At 39.4% G+C, this 7,515-nt stretch overlaps 1 long non-coding RNA gene across 1 annotated transcript; it reads right to left on the bottom strand.

Moving 5' to 3' along the window:
* Positions 1 to 5,352: 5,352 nt before the first annotated feature.
* On the bottom strand, positions 5,353 to 5,793 carry LOC139756681 (uncharacterized). Its single transcript, XR_011714412.1, has 2 exons — positions 5,747 to 5,793; positions 5,353 to 5,638 (listed from the first exon to the last, which is right to left on the bottom strand). It is a non-coding gene; the product is annotated as an uncharacterized lncRNA (long non-coding RNA).
* Between the last annotated feature and the right edge of the window lie 1,722 nt (positions 5,794 to 7,515).

The raw sequence follows: 7,515 nt of genomic DNA, 5'->3' as shown, positions 1-7,515 counted from the left end.
GTAATAGAAGAGCCGTGTGGAATCCATGTTGGAAAGGATTTTTTGCGTGTGATCAAGATATTCCTGAGTCCACGGGGAAAATGAAACACGATACGTTCCCAAGTGCACTTTCGGGTAATAATCACATCATCAGGGGAGACACAAGAGAGAAATATGACAGTCAGTTCATATACATCGAAGAGACGAAGCTAGGACGCCATTTGGTAAACATGTGATTGTCCAAAACGTAAAACGAGCTTTCACAAACTTATCATTTTACAAATTTTATCAACAATAAAGCTATCTAATTTGCATAGACCACCACTAATATTAAGATTATAATTCTTTGTGTATTTAATAGTAGAAGATTCATTGATATTTCTCTTCGTAATAGAGTTAGAGTTAATAACTGAGATAGCGTTACTCCAGTCAACACAATGATCATAGTTTTTAACGTGATTAAACAAGGCATTTGATTCTTGTCCCGTTATTATACTATATTTATGTTGCTTAAGTCTAACAGAAAGATCCCTACCAGTCTGACCAACATAGAATTTATCACAGTTTCCACAAGGCACTTTATAGATGCATCCAAGAGAACTTTCTGGTGAATTCCTGATTAAGAGATTCTATATAGTATTATTGTTACTGAAGGCAACATTTACATTAAAGGATTTAAGGAACATGGGAAGCACAGTGAAATCATTATTAAAAGGGAGAACTAAAAGATTCTTGGTGTCAATGGGAGGTTTGGGCTCAACTCTATAAAATGATTTCTTTGCTAACTTAAGGGATATATTAATGAAAGATCTAGGGTACTTTAACTTAGATCCAATAGAATATATCTTCTCAAACTCATCATCAATAAACACTGCACTGCAAATACGTAATGCCCTAAGGAACATGGATTGAAATGATGATATTCTAACTGTCATGTTTCCTTACTTTTCAATAAATTCCAGTTGATGACCTTTTAGAATATTTATTTGATGTCTTGGATGATATTCATTTACCTGTTTCAAAGTCTAATTTCATTAAACTGATAAAACTGTGAATAAAAGACTGTGTATTTCAATTTAATGGAGATTATTATGCTCAAAAATTTGGTATGGCAATGGGTAACCCTCTTTCACCTGCACTAAGTAATCTTTATATGGAATTTTTTGAAACAAAATTACTAAAGGATATCTTACCTCCTAATGCAATTTGGTTTAGGTATGTAGATGATGTTCTTTGTGTTTGGCCAACAAATGAAAATTTACAAATATATCTCCCCTTACTTAACAATTCAGCACCTTCATCAAATTTAATGTAGAAAATGAAAATAATGGTATATTACCATTTTTAGATTGCATGATCCATAGACAAGGAAACAACTTTAAGTTTAGCATATACAGGAAACCCACCAATGTAGACTCACATATCCATTATTACTCATCTCAACATGACAGAGTTAGATTATCATCATTTCAATCTATGTTCCTTAGGGCATTACATATTTGCAGTCCAGAGTATATTGATGATAAGATTGAGAAGATATATTCTATTGGACCTAAGTTAAAGTACAATAGATCTTTCATTGATAAATCCCTTAAGTTAGCAAAGAAATCATTTTATAGAGTTAAGCCCAAACCTCATATTGACATCAAGAATCTTTTAGTTCTCGCTTTTAATAATAATTTCACTTTGCTTCCCATGTTCCTTAAATCCTTTAATGTAAATGTTGCCTTCAGCAACAATAATACTATAAAGAATATCTTAATCAGGAATTCACTAGAAAGTTCTCTTGGATGCATCTATAAAGTGCCTTGTGGAAACTGATAAATTTTAGGTTGGTCAGACTGGTAAGGATTTTTCTGTTGAACTTAAGCAAGATGAATATAGCATAAAAACGGGACAAGAATCAAATGCCTTGCTTAATCACGTTAAACACTATGATCATTGTATTGACGGGAGTAACGCCATCTCAGTTATTAACTCTAACTCTCTTACCAAGAGAAATATCATTGAATCTTCTATTATTCAATACACAAAGAATTATATTCCCATGTGTGTAAGACAAGGAAGCAAATAGGAACTTCAGTGAAGGGGGCTAATGGGGAGGTGATAAGAAGTAGTGGTGATGTGAGAAGGAGATGGAGTTAGTATTTAGAAGGTTTGTTGAATGTGTTTGATGATAGAGTGGCAGATATAGGGTGTTTTGGTCGAGGTGGTGTGCAAAGTAAGAGGGTTAGGGAAAATGATTTGGTAAACAGAGGAGAGGTAGTAAAAGCTTTGCGGAAGATGAAAGCCAGCAAGGCAGCAGGTTTGGATGGTATTGCAGTGGAATCTATTAAAAAAGGGGGTGACTGTATTGTTGACTGCTTGGTAAGGTTATTTAATGTATGTATGATTCATGATGAGGTGCCTGAGGATTGGCGGAATGCGTGCATAGTGCCATTGTATAAAGGCAAAGGGGATAAGAGTGAGTGCACAAATTACAGAGGTATAAGTTTGTTGAGTATTCCTGGTAAATTATATGGGAGGGCTTTGATTGACAGGGTGAAGGCATGTACAGAGCATCAGATTGGGGAAGAGAAGTGTGGTTTCAGAAGTGGTAGAGGATGTGTGGATCAGGTGTTTGTTTTAAAGAATGTATGTGAGAAATACTTAGAAAAGCAAATGGATTTGTATTTAGCATTTATGGATCTGGAGAAGGCATATGATAGAGTTGATAAAGATGCTTTGTGGAAGGTATTAAGAATATATGGTGTGGGAGGCAAGTTGTTACAAGCAGTGAAAAGTTTTTATCGAAGATGTAAGGCATGTGTACGTGTAGGAAGAGAGGAAAGTGATTGGTTCTCAGTGAATGTAGGTTTGCGGCAGGGGTGTGTGATGTCTCCATGGTTGTTTAATTTGTTTATGGATGGGGTTGTTAGGGAGGTGAATGCAAGAGTTTTGGAAAGAGGGGCAAGTATGCAGTCTGTTGGAGATGAGAGAGCTTGGGAAGTGAGTCAGTTGTTGTTCGCTGATGATACAGTGCTGGTGGCTGATTCATGTGAGAAACTGCCGAAGCTGGTGACTGAGTTTGGTAAAGTGTGTGAAAGAAGAAAGTTAAGAGTAAATATGAATAAGAGCAAGGTTATTAGGTACAGTAGGGTTTGAGGGTCAAGTCAATTTGGAGGTAAGTTTGAATGGAGAAAAACTGGAGGAAGTAAAGTGTTTTAGATATCTGGGAGTGGATCTGGCAGCGGATGGAACCATGGAAGCGGAAGTGAATCATAGGGTGGGGGAGGGGGCGAAAATCCTGGTAGCCTTGAAGAATGTGTGGAAGTCGAGAACATTATCTCGGAAAGGAAAAATGGGTATGTTTGAAGGAATAGTGGTTCCAACATTGTTGTATGGTTGCGAGGCGTGGGCTATGGATAGAGTTGTGCGCAGGAGGGTGGATGTGCTGGAAATGAGATGTTTGAGGACAATGTGTGCTGTGAGGTGGTCTGATCGAGTAAGTAACGTAAGGGTAAGAGAGATGTGTGGAAATAAAAAGAGCGTGGTTGAGAGAGCAGAAGAGGGTGTTTTGAAATGGTTTGGGCACATGGAGAGAATGAGTGAGGAAAGATTGACCAAGAGGATATATGTGTCGGAGGTGGAGGGAACGAGGAGAAGAGGGAGACCAAATTGGAGGTGGAAAGATGGAGTGAAAAAGATTTTGTGTGATCGGGGCCTGAACATGCAGGAGGGTGAAAGGAGGGCAAGGAATAGAGTGAATTGGAGCGATGTGGTATACCGGGGTTGACGTGCTGTCAGTGGATTGAATCGGGGCATGTGAAGCGTCTGGGGTAAACCATGGAAAGCTGTGTAGGTATGTATATTTTGCGTGTGTGGACGTATGTATATACATGTGTATGGGGGTGGGTTGGGCCATTTCTTTCGTCTGTTTCCTTGCGCTACCTCGCAAACGCGGGAGACAGCGACAAAGCAAAAAAAAAAATATATATATATATATATATATATATATATATATACGAATAAAGTGTATATGAACGCGCACCTTCATAGAACATACAAAGCTCCAACAGCCAGGATCGAACCTGGGACCCTTTGTGCAAGAGGCAGGCATGCTAACCGGTAGGCTAAGGGACTGTATAATAGGAAACAACTATTCGAAATACTAAGTACTCGAATACCCTTCGTCTCACAATGGTGAGCAACGGGGTCTATCGGCTGTTTCCGAACAGAACATATAGCCAGCTGATAGCGTTTTACCGAACCTGACTGTACAACGCGGAGTTATATGAATACGAATAAAGTGTATATGAACGCGCACCTTCATAGAACATACAAAGCTCCAACAGCCAGGATCGAACCTGGGACCCTTTGTGCAAGAGGCAGGCATGCTAACCGCTAGGCTAAGGGACTGTATAATAGGAAACAACTATTCGAAATACTAAGTACTCGAATACCCTTCGTCTCACAATGGTGAGCAACGGGGTCTATCGGTTGTTTCCGAACGAACACATAGCCAGCTGATAGCGTTTTACCGAACCTGACTGTACAACGCGGAGTTATATGAATACGAATAAAGTGTATATGAACGCGCACCTTCATAGGGGTCCCAGGTTCGATCCATTCAAACTTACCTCCCAATTGACTTGACCCTCAACCCTACTGTACCTAATAACCTTGCTCTTGTTTACGTTTACTCTTAACTTTCTTCTTTCACACATTTTACGATAAGGGACAAATTAGAATTAGTCTGAATGCTGAGTGTTATCCTTTTCTGCATCTACAACCGGCTTCACACAGGACGTGTGGTACTGTTTCTGACAACTGTCCAGTAATAACATACTGATGTATGAGACTAATGTTCCAAGGACTCATTATCATCCATTACTTGTTAAATGTCAATACCTTAAGGGAAGACCAAACCACGACAGTCATCTAATCCTTCACTCGTCACAGTCATAAGTGTACGTATGACCCAGTATATTTCATCAGTAATCCCTGTAAATACTGCTACTTGCAACATGAATATATATGATAACATGAACATTTGTCCTGGAGTTGGAAAGACAATGCTTCATGGGAACTCACCAGCAAAACTTCTCTGTTGAGCCAGTGTTTCTTTACCAAGTACCACTGGATGACAGTCAAGCTCTTGACATCAGAATGTTTCACGGTACTATATATATCTATTGCCCTCTGACATATATGTACAGGCGTTCCCTCACTGAACATTTTTCTCTGTGTTGTATCTTCTCTTCCCTTCAAATTGTTATCACACAATGGACATTGTACACGGTGGCATGATCTTAATCTGGGTACTCGTATATTCTGATCACCACCGCTCTTATCTTTCTACAAAGATGGGGCCGGGTTTAAGAAAGGCATATGGAGACTACTAATCATTTATTATTCCACAAGAAAGCACAAGCTAGCAAAATTCTAATATAACATCTATTGAAGGAAAACCATCACTCTGGGTGTAGCGTCATGTGTGGGGCTAGTCACGGTATTGAAGGTTGTCATTCCTCTTGCTTAGGTAGGATGGTTCAACTTCACGCTTTTGTACGGGCTGGTAAGAAAGATAGCCGTACTGATAGGCTTGTTGAGGTTTCCAGGGTGGAAAATTTTGCAGGCCGTGAAATGCTGCCGCGAAGGCAACCAACAGTACAAAGATCTGAGGAAGAAGATATTTAAATCATCTTTTATAGCAAGCAAATTCTTTTGCATAATGGCGAACCTATAAAACAAGCTTCAAGAAAGTTTAGACTTATGAGGAGCGTACCAGAATCCTCATGGTTGGGGATGTGTTGTTGGTGGCTGTACAGCTGCTGTATGGTCAGTGTTTGCGCTGTCGTACATATATATACCCAGCGGGGAGCAGACCACACCCACCCAGTGTCCCTGACGGTGACAATTATCCTGATGACGTGTTCTTTATGGTGGTCATAAGGTTAACTGGCTGTACGTGCATTCTCTGTTCTTTAGTCAGGACAGAGAGTGGCCTTTAGATGGATGAGTATTCAGCATCTGTTACTAAAAACAGATAGAATTCCTGTAACAATCACAATGATAAGAAAATTCTCTCAGAAAGTTGATTCATTTCAGTTGGCTCTGAAATCACCCAGTCTGTCTCGGTATTTTTATTCAACAATGTGACTCTCCTTTTCAACTTGGACGCCATCACCTTGCTACATAATCAATCATACAGCTTCCAGACCCCTTTTACATAGTTGCCTAGGCTTTAGGACCTGTGCTACAATGAGGGGCAGGATATGAAGATCTTTACAGTGAGGTTTTTCTTTCTAGATGTACTTTTGTTTCAGATACCCGTAAACACATCACACATCCAAATGTTTTTCATACATGAATTCACACACAGTATTGGCGGAAGATATTTATTTCTTTGCATATATCATGCATATCCATTATGTATTCCTACATCATATATATACACATAACTTTATCTACTTTGAAATGCAGGGAAAAAATCTTTCTTCCATCAAAAATATCTGTAACATCATTAGTTTTCCCAATTTTCTCGAATCTACAAATGAGGGTTTAAATTTGGTATTTCACTGACACCACCTATGTGCATCCCTGTCAGTCTGTAGGTAACTGAGATGGGTGATATATTCTTCATACTTGGTGATAGGCTAGTTGGTAGTAGAGTGCTAAATATTGGAATCATCAACGGAGGAGAATTCACTGAAGGCTGGATCCAGTGAATGAGGTGGAGAACAGGGCAGCAACGCTCGGCTCGCTCTCATATGAGGTATCAATCAGCTCTCTCCACTTCCTCAATTGAGATATTGAGCAGCCCTTGTCATTTCTTCCTATTGGCAACAATGCAGCTCTTATCAGTTCCTCCTATGAGGTACAATGCAGCCCTTGTCACTTTCATATGAAGTACAGAGAACCCTTCCTTCGGTTCTTCATGTCTTAGAAATCTCGAAGTTCAATCATCTCACAACCTTAGACATGAGGCTCATCCAATGGCCCATATATCTCGAGCCACACCAATATTCACTTCATAAAATCAATATTTACACTAAAAAAAATCACTGACACCTTACCACCAACAGCTTTGCTGTGTTCAACTCTCTGCCTAGTGTTCTTTTTTTTCACATACGCATTTGACCCTAAGCGTTTACTTGTAAAGGGAAGTGGGTCAGCTAGTACCAGTCTGCGCTATCACAGTTGTTTCCAACACGTGAGGCAATTCTGTTCCTCTCTGAAATGTTCGTCCTTCAGCTTCATAGACAAAAATTGATTTCAACAGTCCTTACATCTGAGGGAAACTGGGACTATGGCATCTTCATTCAATATTGTTACAGATCTGTAGAAGAGGGAATATACGAAAGTGTCATTTCAATTTCAAGGTGTTTAGTACAAGTAGATGGAAGGGAGAGAGATTTATACCTCCATTCACAGATCTCCACGATATAACAGTGGCGATATGTAAACTCTTCGTGTGAGCACTTACACTGACTGGAAAGCCAATACAGAGACAAGTGAGGCTGGGAACGCGTTGAAAATACAAGACAGTAATTC

Source organism: Panulirus ornatus, chromosome 23 (genome assembly GCF_036320965.1).
Source record: "Panulirus ornatus isolate Po-2019 chromosome 23, ASM3632096v1, whole genome shotgun sequence".
Classification (NCBI taxonomy): domain Eukaryota; kingdom Metazoa; phylum Arthropoda; class Malacostraca; order Decapoda; family Palinuridae; genus Panulirus; species Panulirus ornatus.
Note: the sequence above shows the minus strand (reverse complement) of the source record. Positions and strands in the feature narration are given on the sequence as shown.